The following is a 19,595-nucleotide window of genomic DNA, read 5'->3' as shown; positions in this document are numbered from 1 at the left end:
CTAGTAAGGCACTATAAGAATATTTCTTCTTATGTAAAAGAGGAGATACTATTATTTGTCTTTGATATTTGAGAAAACATAGGTTTTTACAGTGTATAGAGATTTCCAATTCCAGCAGGCCTGGGGAACACATGCATTAAAGGGTCATTACCTAAATCCTGCAGAAAACATATTTTTCAGTACATTGTTGGTCTCACACTAAGTAAAATCTCCTCTACCACCCCCAACAATATACCCAAAACAGAAACTTTGAATGCAAAGGCCCCAATTCTCACAAAGATCCGAGATTACTTCATGAACTCATGGCAGGTTTGAAAAGCTTAACTTTCAATTCCATAATGAAGCATCAATCTTGGAAAAAACAAAAGCGGTCCCATGGGTCTCTCAACCCAAGTTTGTAATAACACCTGTAACCCCAAAGGCAATTTCACTCTGAAAAAAAGCATCCACAATTCTGCCCTTCAGAATTTCCATAGATTAAGATCAAAGAAATATTAGCTTACGATCAGGATAATTAAGACACAAGGAAACAAGTTCCTATGAATGGAAGTCAGTATCAACAGCTAAATCATAGTTACATCACAATGGATGTCATACATTAGAATTATCTGATACATAATAAGGAATAATTTGTCTGAACTATGAAAAATGATATTCCCCAAAAGAGCAAGTATCATAAAATTGATTTTCAAAAGGATAACAAATAATTTTTAATAGAAAAAATATAGTTTTTAATTTTTTAAATTTTGTAATGGGTTTTTTTTTTCAACAGCACATTAAAGAATCATGAGAGAATCGTAGACTGCAAACTAGGTCTGAAGAGGATAATCAACATGGAAAAGAGAGAGGCAAAAAGTCAGACATTTGAATAAAAGGTAAAACATATGATAGCTAAAATAAAAATTCTAACATACCTCCAATCTAGGTTCCAGGAATACGAATTAGAGAATATGGTGGAGAAACAATACAAGCCAAGATAATGAGTAGGGATTTCAGCATTGATAAAGGAGTGACCTCCTGTTACAGTAAGTTCAATATAACTAACCAGGCTAAATAAAAAATTAATCTAAACCTAGGTACATCAGAGTGAGATGCTAAATCACCAAGGACGTAGAGAAGGTTTTAAAAGCAGATGACAAGAATAGATAATTTATGAATGAATAGCTGACAGGACACATCTCAGATGCAACTATAAAAATAACCTAAGAGGGTTCCCTTTTCTCCACACCCTCTCTAGCATTTATTGTTTGTAGATTTTTTGATGATGGCCATTCTGACTGGTGTGAGATGATATCACATTGTAGTTTTGATGTGCATTTCTCTAATGATTAATGATGTTGAGCATTCTTTCAATACACTGTTGGTGGGAATGTAAATTGATACAGCCACTAAGGAGAACAGTATGGAGGTCCCTTAAAAAACTAAAAATAGGACTACCATATGACCCAGTAATCTCACTACTGGGCACATACCCTGAGAAAACCATAATTCAAAGAGTCATGTACCACAATGTCCATTGCAGCTCTATTTACAATAGCCAGGACATGGAAGCAACCTAAGTGTCCATTGATAGAAGAATGGAAAAAGAAGATGTGGTACATATATACAATGGAATATTACTTAGCCATAAAAAGAAACAAAATCGAGTTATTTGTAGTGAGGTGGATGGACCTAGAGTCTGTCATACAGAGTGAAGTTAGTCAGAAAGAGAACAACAAATACCGTATGCTAACACATACATATGGAATCTAAAAAAAAAAAAAAAGGTCATGAAGAACCTAGGGGCAAGACAGGAATAAAGACACAGACTTACTAGAGAATGGACTTGAGGACATGGGGAGAGGGAAAGGTAAGCTGGGACAAAGTGAGAGAGTGGCGTGGACATATATACACTACCAAATGTAAAATAGATAGCTAGTGGGAAGCAGTTGCATAGCATGGAGAGATCAGCTCCGTGCTGTGTGTCCACCTAGAGGGGTGGGATAGAGAAGGTGGGAGGGAGGGAGATGTAAGAGGGAAGAGATATGGGGACATATGTATATGTATAACTGAATCACTTTGTTATAAAGCAGAAACTAACACACCATTGTAAAGCAATTATACTCCAATAAAAATGTTTAAAAAAATTAAAAAAATAACCTAAGAGGGTAAAGAAAATAGGTGTCAGCTAAGAATTAAAGTGCCCTGCAGATCTGGCCTGACAAGAACAAGGGTAAAAACAAAATATGGAAACCCTGATAGAGTTTGCCACAAACATCTAACCCACGTTCCAAAAGGAGTCCAGACGCGATGACAAATTATCCCAGAAGGAAGTCCTAAGATTGAAACAAACAAACCAACAAACAAAAAGATAATAGAGTGGTCAGCATGTAGATAAATCTGAACATCATCTGTATAAAATATTATGCTGATAAGTTCTAAACTGAGAAATTAAATTTATCCTTAAAACACTAGACATTATTAGCTTATCAAGGAAGAAGGGGATTATCAAAGTTAAGTGTTCTAGTGTCCCTGTATGTAGCAGGAGAGGGTTTAAATATTATTTTGCATTCACTAAATTTAGTGGGAAATTAAAGTTTTCAAGAGTTAAGATGAAACAGAAATAGTGTTTCAAAACAACAAAGGAACAAATTCTTAATGGAGAGAAAACTAACAAACAGAAAACTCATAAAATAGGCAAACCAGGAAGGAAAAGAAATATCAAAAATCTGAGACAAATAGGAATCAAAACGTTTAAGATGGTAAAAGTGGAATCAGATATATCCCAATAAACAGAAATATATAAAAAGAAGACACATAAAATATTTTCTAGTTTAAATATTTTACATTTCAAAATTATAATATAAATTCAATATTTTAACACTTGAAAAACAATAAAAGTACACATTAAAATTTGTAGAATGCAACAAACATATTTTCAAAAAAATGTGTGGCTTAAGGAAGAAAAAGGCTGATAGTTAATGATGTATGTATCTATTTAAGAATTAGAAGAAGAACAGAATAAATCCAAAGTAGAATTAAGATAATAATAAAGATCAGAAAATAATTGTATGAAATAGGAAACAATATAAACAGATCAACAAACCAAATGGAAGACTTATTAAATTAAAAAATAATTCTCATCAGATTGAACAAGAAAGGATTGTAAAAAAAAAGTATAAAGAATTTAAATGGGAGACATAATTGTGTATATAATTGAGATTTTAAAATAAAAATCTATAAAGAACTGTATGTAAATAAATGATGAAAAGGGAAGATTCCTAGAAAAACTCAGTTGATAAAAATTGGCATGAGAAAAATTAGAAATCTTAAATGACATATAACCATTAAACACAATCAACTATTTATTATGAATCACCCTGAAAATAAATAAACCCTAATGATTTAATAGGTGAGTTCTAACAAACCTCTAAGTAATGCGTTATTCCAATAATATATACAATCTTCTAAAGAATAAGATTTAAAAGATAAATAGTCTCAACTCATTTTTATGTGTTCAGATATAACCCTGACACCAAAACTCTACTGAGGAACATAGGGGCAAGAAGTCATTCTAAATTCAGCAATATGTACAAAAGACGATTAATGATGTAGAAGTTGGACAATGCTTTGAGTTGTTTTATGACGTTTTCTATGTTATAAGATATTAGATGATGTTTACATTTTAAAATATTAGTTCATTTAAGTCAAATATTAAAAGCCAAACAAACTGAGACCAGAGGGCATGTCCTAAACTACATTGCTGCATACTTAGCTTACTTAAATCATCCCATTCTTAACAGAAAATAGAACATGGATGTTAGGTAGGACTATGATCTCTGACTTTGATCAATACATCCATAAAAATGATATTTGTGAATACCACTTTAAATATTTCCTGAAATAATAAAATGTTAACAAACATGAACTGAAACTTTCTTTGCCTGACTCTTCAAACTGAATGCTAAAACACGATTGGTATGGCTCAAAATAGTGATTTATGACTACTGCTGTTTCCACAATCAGGGAATCAGGAGGAAGAGTCAGCAGGATACCGGCTTGAGGAAAGGTAAAAGGCATGGAAGATGAAAAAAAAAAAAAAAGTGTATAAATTCTTCTGTGAGATTGTTACCTAAAATAATTCTGCTTATAGAATAGGAAAGGGAATAAAGCTTGTTTATAAAAATTAGTATAGATTTAATAGCCTAAGATCTTCACATCACACTGTTTTGAATACAATAACATGTAAAAAGTTAATAAACAGAAACCTCAATTAAATAGAACTGCACCACCAGTAGGGCGAGCTCTCACACCCTGTGATGTAGCCCAGCCCAACAGGAAGAAAGACTTCTTTCCCATTAAGGACTCAGCCATGAAAAGCCATGGACTCTGTTTACTGTGGCCCTTCCAAATCCCTTTTCCTCCCTATAAAAGTTATCCTTCCCTTGCTGTGTGGGGACTTACACGTGGCTCCCCATGGTTGCACAGCCCTAACTGAAATTCTCTGCTGATCCCAAATAAACCCATTTTCGTTGGAGAAATACATGGCAGTCTATGTGTTTTGGGTCAGCAAATCATAAAAATTTAAGGCAAAAACTACACAAAAACAAAGATCAAAACCAAAAATACCTAGAAGAAATCATAGGAAACTATGAAAATGACTTTCCATTTTAGTAACTTGAACTACAATTTGTTTTCACCAGGCATAGTAAACATAACTTTCAGGGAGGTATGCATTATATCAGAGAAGGTGCACCTACTGAAATATGGATTTACTGTTACCTAACTTACCCTTGAAATATAATGCATTTATCTGCCTGTATGACATAAAAGTATTTGTATAGAATACTTTACAAATTTGTATCTAAATTCTTATATTTTGTGGGAAAAGTTGAAATACAGTATTCAAGTAGAAATCTAAGGGGTCTCAACATAAACTGTTCATCATTCACTAAAAAAAATCTTATTTCCAGGTAGTAAAAACCCTGTTTCTTATAAATGGATAGTGGTGAAGAATAAATAAATTATGAAAAAAGGAGAGAGGAAGGAAGAGAGAGAGAGAAAAAGAGAGAGAGATTTGTGACTATGTATCAGTGAGAGAGATGCAGATTCTAAAAGCAATTACCATTTCTTTACTTTCATTCTCTATATTTTTCTGAAAACTAAGTTCTAAATAAGCACTGTATTTCCTTAGTGGTCTAAAGAGGAAGAACATAGAAAAATCTGGAATACAGTTTTCTTTCAACAGTAAAAAGCCCCCAAAGTATAAGAACAGATATTGGGAGAAAATATAGGTAGCAGACAGCTATCTATTTTTGCCTGACATTATGGAAAATTTCAAACATAAATACATGGCACATAGAGGTAATAGCATGTGAACTCACATATACCCATCACATAGCTTCTGTGATGATGAATTCATGGTAGTTTTCTTTCATCTATATCCCCACCCACTCCCTCCACGATCAATGAATTATGTTGAAGCAAATTCCATACATCAAATACATTCCATATATCCTATAAATATATCAAGTAAATTTCAGATATTCTATATTTCAGCACAAACATATACAATGTAAGGGCTCTCCTTAAAAATCATATTCACTTCATCATCACAGCTAATACCTGACAAAAAATACTTAGTATCATCCGATATATCTACACACTGCTCATGTCTCTAATTTTCTCATAACAGTTGCCTTGTTCAAATCAGAATTCAAAGAAGATGCACACATTGAATTTTGCTGATATGTTTTTTGGGGTCTCTCTGAATATAAATGTAACCTCTTTTTTTGTGTTTGTTTGTTTTTCCTGCAATTTGTTTTCAAAAGAAACCAGTTCTGTCTTCTGTTATAGAATGATTCACAGCATTCTGCTTATGCATTCTTATATTGTCATGTAACATATTTCTCTGGCCACTGTACTGCCTGTAATCTGGCTGTTAGGTCTTAAGTTTGTATCTATTTCTTGTTCAATTTCTTATTAAGTAGGATAATTTATAGGATAATAGTTGTGTACATCTATCAGAAAAAACAGTCTTTTTTCTCTTTCTTTCCCTCATTTCTTTCCTTCCTTCCTTCCTCATTCCCTCTCTCTCTCCCCCTCTCTCTTTTTTCTTTCTCTCTCTCTTTTTCTTTCTTTCCTGTGATGTTATTCCGTCAATGATTATATAAGCCCAGGCCTATTATTTCACTGGGGATTGTAAATAAGTGATTTTTCTAATACTTTCTAACAGTTATTCCTTCTTCAGTTATTAGCTGGAATGCTTTTGTGAAGAGAAAGTTTCTCTCATCAAGATTTCAGTAGAGACACAATGGTAAAGTATTTATAAGAAAGACAGTCTGAAACTTGATTCTTCCCATTACTTTTAACTTTCTAAATAATGATTATATTTTATTAACATTCTCTAAAGGTAAGAAGTTAATTTGTTTTTTAAATTATGAAGCTGTTGGCAGTGATGGTGCTATTTTCTTCTGAACTCATGAATTTTAATAAATTTGACATGCTGTAATTCATTGAAACTCTGACTCTATTTTTTACTCAAATGATTTTATGTTTGGCCAAATGAGCAGTTCTTTGAGTTTGCTTTCAACCGCTTTGGCCATGACTCCAGTAGTCTTATATAGATCGTCTCCTAGCTTTGTGGTACAATAATGAGTTCTAAATTCACATTTTATATTTTCTACCCCAGACCTGGAATCATCTGTTTCTTCATGTAGATCTGGTACTTTATGATGGTTTTACATTTTGGTGGTTTATGAATTTCACTTTAGTCCTAATGAGGGTTTTAGATGGTTAACTTCAAGAATTCATAGGGTCCGGACTACTTCATTGCCATCAAACGTTATGGAAACCTACATGTCCTCACCTGTAGGTTTGCATCTGAAAGGGTTCCTTCTAACCTCAGCTGCTGTTCTGTCTTCCCCGCTGCCCTTTCTGCTTAGTAAATTTTGGCAACTTGGAAACCCTCAGGCTGTTTGGGTTCCTCGCCCCCCTTTTTGTGTCCTGAACACTTGCTGAGGGCATCACTGCTAATGGTAGTTTGTCTGATTTGGGGTTTCACAGTGACTCTCTGTCACTTAGTTTTGTTTCAGGTATTTTTGCAGGTATTTCTAGGTTAGTTGCTTTCTCCGATTTTGTGGGTGGTTTTGGAAATATTCAAATACTACAGAGCTACTGACATCTTACTGTTATCATCTGAAGATACTTATTTAAATCATGTGTCACTAATTTCCATCCTTCCAGATTTCTCTAATGTGCCAAATACTAGTCTTTATTTTTTCAAGATTCTCCCTGTATGCTCAGAAGAAATATTGGTACAGTCAGCTTGGGCTGTGATAGGGGAGAAGAAAATGGTTCGTGAATTTTCTTGCCTGGTGGTTTACAGGGGTGTCTAGTAATTGCTGTGTTGCACCGAGTATACAAGATGCATATAAGGGGGGAGGGAAGGCTAGTTACCATCAGTCATTTGGAAAATAGTTTTGAATGCCTATGAGGGCAAGACATGTTCAAGACACACGTATTACTGGGCTAAGTGGAATAAGGGAGAAAGTTTTATAGAGGATACAAAGCACGATTACCCACTATTCCACAGAAAAAGGAAGACACAGATGAACACAGGACCGTGAAAAAAGGCACTTTAAAACAGAGCTGATTTTACAAATCAGAGCGATAGACAATATCTATGTTGTTGAAATTTCATGAGGTCTGCAAATAACAATAATAACGATCATAATTTAATATACACCAAGCATAGTGCTATATGTTCTTATGTATATTATGTCACTTAATCTTTACAATTCTCTAAGGTAGGTGTTATGCCTCCCATTTTATGGGTGAGTAGACTGAGGCTGAGAAAAGTTAAATAACTCACCCCAGGCATCACAACCTGAAGGTGGCAGAGTCTTTCCAAACATTGTGCTCTTAACTATACAACACTGTCTACTTAATCATAGAAAATCTACATGCCAAAAACCAAATAAATAAATAAACCTCTGACTCATAACAGAGGGCAAAACTAGCCAATAAACAAAATGAAGCATTACTATAAATAACAGTAAGAAACATTCAAAACTTTATATTAAAACCACAATGTAATGTAGATAATGGATCCTAGGTTATGGTTTAAAACAAAGAAAGGCCCAGAAAGAAACTAGGCCCCTGATAGGAAAAGGCATGCCAAATGCTCTTGGGAGAGGTACTGAGATACGATGACTTAAGAAAAAGATAGCATAAAATTAATTTCCCTTTGACCCAACTTTACCAGCTCTGACTATAGAAATGATTTTTACAAATACTTTTCAATCCTCTAAAGCTGAGAGAGATTATTAATTATTTGACTACACCAAACTTACTATATAGGTTTTCATTTATCTTCCTTGGGATATACAATTTGTTTTTAAAAGAAAATTTCTGCAACCTTTATCTGCTCCTAAATTCATTTCTTTACACACAAATGTTTCAGCCTAGCTCCAGTTAATGGCTTATTAGCATAACATTTCACTTCTTGTACTTAATTTAAAAGATATACCATCTATTCTTGTCGAAATCTTTATGAGGACTAGCTAAAAATAATTAGTTTTCTGTTCAAAAATGCTTTTGTAATATTCCATGAGGTCTTATCTGTTCTACTGCTTTTAGTGCTTACTCTAATACCTGATAGCGTGTTGTAAAATCATTTACTTGTTCCCCATTTTGAAAGAAGAATGAGGGATTCTAATTCTAATTCTAACATTACAAATGAAAGCTTGATGTGGAGATAAATGAATTATCTCAAAGACAGGGACCATTTCTTGACAATCAGAGAAGTGAATTATGTGACCTACAAATGTCATTTCTCCCTTCTGATTTTTTAACTAGCTTGTTTGTATCTTTTGGAGGAGTCCATTATATTTCTCTTTACGTTTTCTGTAACCTTTACATTTAACCAGACGTTGACTTTTACCTCTAAAAATTTATGAGACAGTAGTTTATTTTGAGCTCAACCCAGTGGGCGTGAATTTTACAAGAGCAACGCAGTGATGGGAATGGACCCTACGCACGTGGGCTAACATCGTATCTGTTTGGTCCACGGGAATGGGGAAGGGAAAGGGAGGTTGGTTATTAAAACTCAGTGTGTACGTGGCATTGTGCTAGGTGCTCAAATAATTCATTAGCCCGCACAAAAGCCCTCTAAATGCAAGAATTATTATCTATTAACATTATTTTCTATATACTAGATAATCAAGGTGTCATACTTTAAATAAGAAGCAGAGTTTCTCCAGACTCACAGACATAGAGAACAGACTTGTGGCTGCCAAGGGGGAGGGGGTTGGGGGAGGGATGGATTGGGAGTGTGGGAGTAGCAGATGCAAACTATTATATGCAGGATGGATAAACAACAAAGCCCTACTGTAGAGCACAGGGAACTACATGCAATATCCCATGATAATCCATAATGGAAAAGAATATGAAAATGAACGTGTATATATATATATATATACATATATGTATGTATATACATAGATATACACACATCACTCTGCTGTACAGCAAAAGTTGACACAACATTATAAATCAACTATACTTTAATAAAATAAAGTTTAAAAATGCAGGGTTTCTTTACAAGTCTTTCTGACTCAAAAATCTGTGGTCTAGACTTAACCATCTTTTATTGAATCATTCCTTTGAGGATATGCTTTGCACAGCCTGGAAAATCAAACACCCATTTCCACATGTCTCAAGGTGGCTCCCTCTGCAGGACACAGGAGATGGATGCACCGCTAAGGGAAGCGGAAGGTGCAGGTCTCAGGGTCTCTGGAGCTGTACCTCCTGGGACAAAGTGCTTCTCACCAGTGTGGTAGCCCCAGCAGAGGAAGAAAGACCCGTGCCTGACTCTGATGGTGCGTGGAGTCAGCTTCCCCCTCAATTTCCATATTTACACACTCAAGTTAACTCAGGGAGGCATCTTGCCTCCATCATGGACAACATAACACGGAGGCTCAGACACACAATGCCATGGTGGTTTTGCACCACTGGGACTTGGCTGAGTTGAGACGATCTTTTTCAGCATCCTCTTGCCCGTGTGGTCCTCAGGGAGAAACGAGTGTGAGATTTGGGAGGTGAAACCACCGCCACAGCCACCAGCCCCTGGAATCCAGTGTGGACCATCAGCGCCACTGCCACTCACACTTGCCTCTGTGCTCTGTTGGATCACTTGTGGGCGTGGAACTGGACCCACAGCAGCCTGGCTCCTGGAGCAGGAAGGCCCCCTCCAGCTTTGCCAAGTCCCTTTCAGCTCCTGTGACTGTGTAAGGTCTAATCTCACTAATGAATTGCTTATTCACCATCACCCCTGGTAGCTTGACTTCCTGATTGAATCCTAAATAGTCTACTTGCTCGTTTCCATACAGTTGATACATGGCCAAGATCCAAACTTCAATCTAGCTGCTCTGTCCCCTTCACCAGTGTGAATACTGGCAGTGGGGAGAGGAAGGAGAGTGAATTTTCATACACAGTAATAATCACGTGACTCTAGCACTTCTCCTTTTGCTCTTTTATGTGCAGATGATTAAAGGAAATGCATTATTACTGCTAAAGTCTGTATTGTACCACCCGACATTCAGCGTTCCAAATACCTCTCCATTAGATACTACTTATTAACAAAGTAAAAAAAAAAAAATGTCCTGGGCATGAGAGCTCTTTATTATCTTTCATGCATCATCGTAAAGCTTTTTCATATCAAATTATATAGTCACTCAAAATGTTCATCTTTCCTAAATGCACCTTTTGCAGCTATAATCTATCCATCTGCATCTAGGTGATTTTAGCCTCTCAAATGGTTGAGAAACGCCTTCCCTGGGCAGTTAATCCCATTTATGTTCTAAGTGACCAATTTGTGTGTTCCATTACCTGCTATAATATCCCCACTGTACATAATGTATATTTGACTTAACAGCTCTAATCTCACCAAAATGCTCTTTCTCAGTCAATTGTTTTCATGGTCTCAGATTTCCACAGGGAATCTGCTGGGAACTTTGTAGCAAATAATTATCTAAGAAGACTAAACCTGCTATAAAATTTCCACAGCTTTTATTGATAGCATCTTCACATTATCAATATCTTTATATTTTACTTAAAATTCTTGGCTTAGAAAGTGTTAACAAGGGAAATCTGCCAGTTTCCAAGCCCCAATATCAAGCCAAGAATGTTGCTCCTTTAATGATAGTATAATTCATAATTTCTCTTATAAACTGTTTCAAGAGCATTATTATCTCTAGAGACAAAAGATTTTTGCCATAGACAAAAGAAATCATTTCCTTTCAGTACTTAAAGATGATTAAGCTGAAATATATGTCACCTCCAATAGTTAACAAAGTGATTTGATTCAGATTCTACATGTGCACTACAAAGCATTTCTTACATTGAAAATCTCCGGTCCATGCTTTTGCCAAGACCAGACATTGACTAATTCCCAAGTGTTAGATTTAATAATAACCTTATTTACTTTATATTTTATATATTTATACAAATCAGATGAAGCCTACAAAGTTTTTTCTCTTAGTTGAGTGAACTTATACATAAGGGTTGTTTTCTAGCCCATACATAAGATTACTCCTATAAGTCCCACCCTATCCACACACTGGAACTGATAAATGAGACAGGATCACCAGAATAAAAATAATCTAAGGGGCAATTCACCTTAAAATAGTTTCTGAGTTCCAAGTTCCCTTGACCCGAATTACAAACAGTATGCAAATATCTGGGCAATGTACACTTTACATAAAACTTTGAGTATACTATTTTAAATTCATGCTTTAAAATTCTAAAGTGCGTAACGTATGGTAAGTTAAATGTTTATTCTCCACCCTTTGCATTTTTTTTGCATAAAAACTATGTTAAGTCTTAGAGCGACTTCTCACAGTCTCTCCATGTCCTTTTTCTCTTTTCTCTATGGGGACAACATTTTTGAATGGGCCCATGGCCACTCGGCATAAACAATTCATTGCACAGTCTCTTTTTCAGATTAGTACGTCCATGTGACGAAGTCCTGGCCAACAGGATCTCATGTGCCTCCCTCCTGGTATCTTTCATCGATGTACTGGCATAGGCCCTTGCCCCTCTTCCTTTCCCTGTCCTTGTTCTGCTGTCTGGAACCTGGATGCTGGAACAATGGTCCATGAGGATGAGGACCTAACGTTAAGCTAAAAGAAGCCTGGAATTGGGGATTTCCTGGAACAGAGCCAATTAACCCATGCCAGGCAGGATGCCTATCTCCACACTGGTACATGAGAGAATACTAATTCTATATTGTATAATCCTTTTTAATTTAGGGTTTGTCTAAGGCACATCATAACCTTATTCTAACTGGTGCAGTAACTATAAACTGAAGAATTATCAATGATGCTTTTGCTATCAATATAGCTAAATTTGTGATTAGTATTAGCTAGAGTATCCAATATATTAAATATAACCATTAACTGTCTGTCAAACCAAGTCTGTCAAACCAAGTATTTATTAGCTAGAGTATCCAATATATTGAATATAACCATTAACTGTCTGTCAAACCAAGGGCCTTAACTGAAACAAAGGCAAATATCTAGCTTGTTAGCTATATATGAAAGCAGTGTGAATTCTTTATATTATTGGAAGGAAGGAGACAGTTCTTCCTTCAGCTAGTTTAAACTGATTCAACTTAGGTTTTCTAAAACATGTTTTTAGTGTAGATACATAGAAGGCTATCTGACACAAAGTACATATTCAATAGTGATAACAGCTAAAGTATTAATGTAATATGAGGTAAGCATCATTTTTAGGATTTTTACTTGATTAATATATTTAATCTGTATAAAACGTTTTGAATTTGAAAGTACCTTTTCCCCCTCTGACAAGCTCCCTAGCAGATTCTCAATTAGCTTTTTAATTTCCCCTCAAGGGCATGATGGGGTTTCTAGGCCCCCTTCCTACACGGGAACGAGGTCCACTCAGGAGAACTAAATATCAGCTCTCTCCCCTGACTCCTTCCACATTTATGAAACACGTTGGTTTGACAGAAGCCTATGCAGTAGTTTCTTCTCTGAGTCTCAAACTTAAAGGAGGGAATAGCCCTTTTCTCCTCAAATTCCTTTCAAACTATCTCAAGGAATCGGGCTTGAAGAAGATAATTTTCGACACTTATGTCTCATCACTGGCTTTCTGAAATCTCTCTGGCCATCATTTTCATTTTCTTGGCCTCCAATGATGGGTCATTATTCATTTTTTCCCCCTCTACTTCCTGCTGTGTAGGGATCTTCGTGAGCCCCTGTTCTCTCCAACCACAGACTCATGGCTTATCCTAAATCATTCTCAGCTGCAGCTATATCATCTCCTTAGGGGATATTAGGTAACATTAGAAGTCTTTTGAGTTGTTGTCACAGTAACTGACACAAAACATGGACGTTTTGGGTGCAGTGTCTAAGGATGCAGTTCATTGCTTATTGAACAAAACTGTCCCCACAGAAAGAGGACTGCTTCTCCCAAAATGATAGAATCACACATGTTGAAACACTCAGATGAAATGATAAAGAAGGTGCAGGGATGGAAATGAGCTTAATAGAACTGAACGTACATTCATGTGTCATAAAGAGCCTGACAACCTCATCCTACTAATGAATTACTGCTTCTTTCCCACTTTAAACATCCCTCTGGCCCTTTATAACCTGGCCCTGACATCTGCTCACACTCAATTAACAGAATCTCCCACTTGGTCTTTATACTTGGCCATACAAAGCTTATTTTAATACTGCAAAGATGTCAAGCTCTCCTAAGAACTGCACTATTTTGACACTAATGATTTCCTCTGCTTGGGCCATTCATCCTCTTTAAAATCATATTAAACTTGTAAAGATTTACATCGGTTTACATTTCTATTCATCTGAGAAAACCGGTTTTGACCTGCTCAGGTTGACTTTCATATTCCTTCCTACGAGCAGAGAGAATCGAATACATTATCAATGGGTCTCTTTACATTGGTTGTAAGGATTGGTTTACATTAGAAATTAACAAAGAATTAACAAGTTCTGCAAAGGAAGACAGTTGGTTTAATGTATGTATCTTTAATGTCTAGCAAAGCATATAACTTATAGTTGATTTTTCAAGAAATATTTGTCCAAAAAGCAAATTAAAAGAGGGCAAGGAGAACTTCTAACCCAGTCAACATGGTCTTTACTCCTCCTCTTTCCTTCCTGCTCCTCCCTGTGAAGTACAGCTATGAACCCTGAAAACCATGCAAGAGGCAGCAAAAGGAAAACTTGTAAAGGTAGAAAGAGGAACATGAACTGGTTTGGGAATGCCAGGACTAGAGGGATATCATAGCAGCTGGTTGTCAGATATCCCCCAGCTCAAGAGAAGAAGGTGACCTGGGCCCGGCATGTCCCAACCCCCAATCTTACAGTGGAACACAGCCCAGATAGGCTCATTCCTCCTCCAGACCAAGTGGGAATCCTCCCAGAAACTCAAGGTGAACTTCGCACCACCGTCAAGGGTGGCAGATAGAGAGTTCCATTAACAGAGGAACAAAAAAAACAGAGGAAGCAAATAGAAAAAAAAAATAAAATGGCAGACTTAAGTACTATCCTATCAATACTGCCTTAAGTGTAAATATCTAAATATACCAATCAAAGAGGGAGGCTGGCAGAGCAGATTAAAAATAATATGACCCAACGATAAGCTGTTTGCAAGAAATTCACTTCATACCTAATGACATAGGTATATTAAAGCAAAAGTTTGGAAAAAATAATATTGTGGAAAGATTAACCGAAATAAAGAAGTAGCTAAAATAATATCTGATGAAGTAGACTTTAGAGCCAAGAAGATTTCTACTGACAAAGTGGGAAATTACAAACGATGAAAAAATCAATCCACCAGAAACACATAACAATCCTAAGTGTGGACCCAATAAACAACACAGCCTCAAAATACATAAAGGAACAAGTGACAGAGCTGAAAGGAAAAGAGACAAATCCACAATCACAATTTAGGACTTTAATATCTTCCTTTCAGCAACTGATAGGGTTGCTAAACGAAAAACAGCAAAGACTCAAAACAACACAATCAACCAACAAGATCTAATTGACACATATGGAGCTCCTCATCCCCAAAAAGGCAGAATACGCAGTGTCTTCTCAAGTTCCTATGGAATATTCACTAAGGAGGACCATATCCTGGGCCACAATACAAATGTCAAAGAATCAAAATCATAAGAATAAGAAATGTCAAAGAATCAAAATCACACAGAGTGTGTTCTCTGAGCACAGTGTAATCAAACCAAAAAAGTATAGATCTAAATGAAAATTAAAAATACACTGTATCAAAATATATGGGATACAGCTAAAGCAGTACTGAGAGGAAAGTGGAAGCACTAAGTGCATACAGTAGGACAAGGAAAGACCTTAAATCTAGTTCTTATATCAAGAATCTAGGAAAAGAAGAGTAAGACAAATCCAAAGAAAGCAGAGGAAAGAAATAATAATGAACAGAGTAGAAAAAAATGAAATTAAAAACAGAAACCCAATAGAGAAAAATCAATGAAATAAAAACCTTGATCTGGGCTTCCCTGGTGGCGCAGTGGTTGAGTCTGCCTGCCGATGAAGTGGACACGGGTTCGTGCCCCAGTCTGGGAAGATCCCACATGCCATGGAGCGGCTGGGCCCGTGAGCCATGGTCGCTGAGACTGCGCGTCCGGAGCCTGTGCTCCGCAATGGGAGAGGCCACAACAGTGAGAGGCCCGCGTACTGCAAGAAACAAACAAACAACCAACCAAACAAACAAAAACCTTGATCTTTGGAAAAATCAATAAAATGGATAAGCGCCTAGCAAGACTGACAAAAAATATAAAAGGGAAGACACAAATGGTCAATATCAAGAATGAAATAGGAGATATTCATTATAGGTCTTGCAGCCATTAAGAGGTTAAAAAAAGAAAATACAATGAACATCTTTACGCTCATAAATTCATAAATCTTTGGAAACTACACACTACCAAAACTCAGTCAAGATGAAAGAGATAACGCACATAGCCTTATATTCATTACATAAATTGAAGTGCAATCAAAAAACTCCAAGCCCAGGTAGTTTCGTTGAAGAATTCTATGAAACACTTAAAAAAGAGTTAATGCCACTTTTACACAATCTCTTCAAAAAGGTCAATTCACAATTCAGTTAATGAGGCCAGTTTTAACCTGATACCAAACCCAGACAATGGTTACTGAAAAAAGGGATACTAGGGAATATCTTTCATGAACGTAGACACAAAAATCCTCAACAAAATATTTATAGATCAAATTCAAAATTCATGAAAATAATTATACACCATGATAGTGCAATTTACTCTGGATATTTAAGGCTGGTCAGTATTCTAAATCAATCACTGACATCTACTATATCAACAAGCTAAAGAAGAAAAATTTTGATCATATCCCTTTATGCATAAGAAACACTGGACACAATGTAACACTCATTTAAGACAAAAAATAATAAATCTCATCAAGTTAGAAGTATCTCAACTTGATAAAGAGCATCTACAAAAATTCTACAGCTGACATCTTAGTGGTGGAAAACTGACTAACGACTCCTTAAGATTTGTACTTAGCAATGATATCCAACCTCACACATTTATTCAGCAGAGTACTAAGAGTTCTATTCATTATCATAGGCATGAAAAAGAAATAAAAGACATGCAGTTTGCAAAGAAAGAAATAAAACTGTGCCTAGTTGCAGATGACATAATTGTTGACATAATATATCCTAAGAAATCAACACAAAAAAATTCCCAGAACTAAGAAACAAGGTTGCAGCAGGATTACAGGATACAAGATCAACACAAATAAACCAGTTGCATTTCTATGTGCTAAAACGAACACACAGAAGCCAAATTAAAAACACAATACCCTGTAAAAGTGTTCCTAAGCAAATAAAATACTTACATATACACTTGACAGAACATACGTAGGATCTTTATCTTGAAATTCATAAAGCATTGGTGAAACAAATGAAAGAACACCTGCATAAGTGAAGAGAAATGTTATGTTCATGAATTGAAGAATTAACACAGTAAAAATATCGATTTTCCCCGAATTAATCTATGAATTTAATGTAATCTTTTAAATGTATAGCATGATTTTGTTGACATAAACAAGTACATTCTAAAGTGTTTATGGAAAAGCAAAAGATTTACAATAGCTAAAACAATCTTGAAAAAGGAAAATAAAATGGGGAGTATCACTATTAATTATTAATAAGGCTTAGTATATAGATAGCTGCAGTAACCATGACAGCACGGTATTGACAGAGGAATAGACAGAGATCAATGGAACAGAACAGATAATCCAGTAACAGACTCACACAATATGTCTAAATTGTTTTTGATGAAAGGGTGAAAGCAATACAATGGAGGAAGTGTAGTCTTTACAACAACATGTGCTGAATAAATTGAGCATCCATAGTCAAACAAATAAACAAATAAATACACACAATCATGGTAGACAGAAAAATAAACATCAACCTAAACTTCATATCATATACAAATCTTAATTCAAAATGAATCATACAGATGGCCAACAGGCACATGAAAAGATGTTCAACATTGCTAAGTATTAGAGAAATGCAAATCAAAACTACTTTGAGGTATCATCTTACATGGGTCAGAATGTCCATCATCAAATATATGCAAATAATAAATGCTGGAGAGGGTGTGGAGAAAAGGAAACCCTCCGACACTGTTGGTGGGAATGTATATTGGTGCAGCCACTACGGAAAACAGTATGGAGTTTTCTTAAAAAATTAAAAATAGAACTACTGTGTGATCCAGCAATCCTGCTCTTGGGTACATATCCAGAAAAGATGAAAACTCTAATTTGAAAAGATACATGCACCCCAATGTTCACAGCAGCATTATTTACAATAGCCAGTACGTGGAAACAACCCAAGTGTCCATCAACAGAAGACTGGCTTGAGAAGATGTGGTATATATATATAAACAATGGAATATTACTCAGCCATAAAAAAGAATGAAATAATGCCATTTGCAGCAACATGGATGGACCTAGAGATTATCATACTAAGTGAAGTCAGAGAAAGACAAATATCATATGATATCAGTTATATGTGGAATCTAAAAAAATAATACAAATGAACTTATTTACAAAACAGAAACAGACTCACAGACTTAGAAAACAAACTGTGTTTACCAAAGGGGAAAGCTGGGGGGAGGGAGGGACAAATTAGGAGTATGGAATTATCAGATACAAACTACTATGCATAAAATAGATAAGCAACAAGGATTTACTGTATAGCACAGGGAATTATATTCGATGTCTTATAATAACCTATAATGGAATATAATAAGGAAAAAGTAACTGAATCCCTGTTCTATACACCTGAAAGTAGCATAATATTGTAAATCAACTACACTTCAATGAAAAAAATGGATCATGAAAGATTACAAAACTTTTAGGAAAAAACTTTAGGAGAAAATCTTTGAGATCTGTCTCAAGGTAAAGAGTTCTTAGACTTGATGGCAAAATAGTGACACATAAGAGGAAAAGTTGATAAACTGAACACCATAAAAACTAAAACCTTTTTCTGTGCAAAAGACTAATAAGGGGATGGAATGACAAAGTACAGACTAAGAGAAAAACATTTGAAAAGCACATATCTGACACAGGACTAATATCTAGACCAGACAAGGGGATCCTGTCTTTTGGAACTCTTTCATCTTGACTATGGGGATGGATATGTGAACCTGCACAGGTAATAAAATTGAACTGAAGTTAGTGCATGTACACACACACACCAGAACAAGTAAAACTGGGGAAGTCTGAATAAGACTGGATCAGTGGATTGCATCAATGTCAATGTCCTCCTTGTGACATTACACTATACTTTAAAAAAATATTACTGTGGGGAAAACAAGACAAAGTGTGTATGGGATCTCTCTTATAACTACATATGAATCTATTATTATCTACAATTATCTCAATAGAAATTTCAATTAGAAAATAGAAGAGGGTTTGTTGACTGTTGATTACCCTACCTCTCCTTTTCTCCCACTGTTTACCTTATATCTGCTTAATTGTGCTTACAAAGATTTCACCATAGCAGCAGCAGAATATTGTTTTAAACAGCAGAAATAGAAAAAGATCAGACTTATGGTTATCAGACATGGTGAGGGAAAGGATATTGGAGGAAGGTTGGTTGAAAGGTACAAATTTCTAGTTTTAATATAAATAAGTACTACGAATGTAACATACAGCATGATACTATAGTCAACGCTGCTGTGTGATAAATGAAAGTTAAGAGAGTAGATCCAAAGAGTTCTCATCACCAGAAAAAAACTTTTTTTTTCTTTTTTTTCTTTCTACTGTATCTGTATGAGATGATGGATGCTAAATGAACTTATTAATCACTTCACAATATATATAAGTTAAACAATTAGGATGTACACCCTAAACTTATTCAGTGATATAAATCAATTATACCTCAATAAAACTGGAAAAAATAGCAGAAATAAAATAAATATATAAGGCATATGAAGGTAAAAGAATGAAGTCGGTGGTAGACAATAACAATAGCTTAAGAAAAGGCTCAAAATCAGAAGGAAA

This window comes from Mesoplodon bidens (genome assembly GCF_964165515.1).
Source record: "Mesoplodon bidens genome assembly, chromosome: 6".
NCBI lineage: Eukaryota > Metazoa > Chordata > Mammalia > Artiodactyla > Ziphiidae > Mesoplodon > Mesoplodon bidens.
This window is presented reverse-complemented; position numbering follows the sequence as displayed.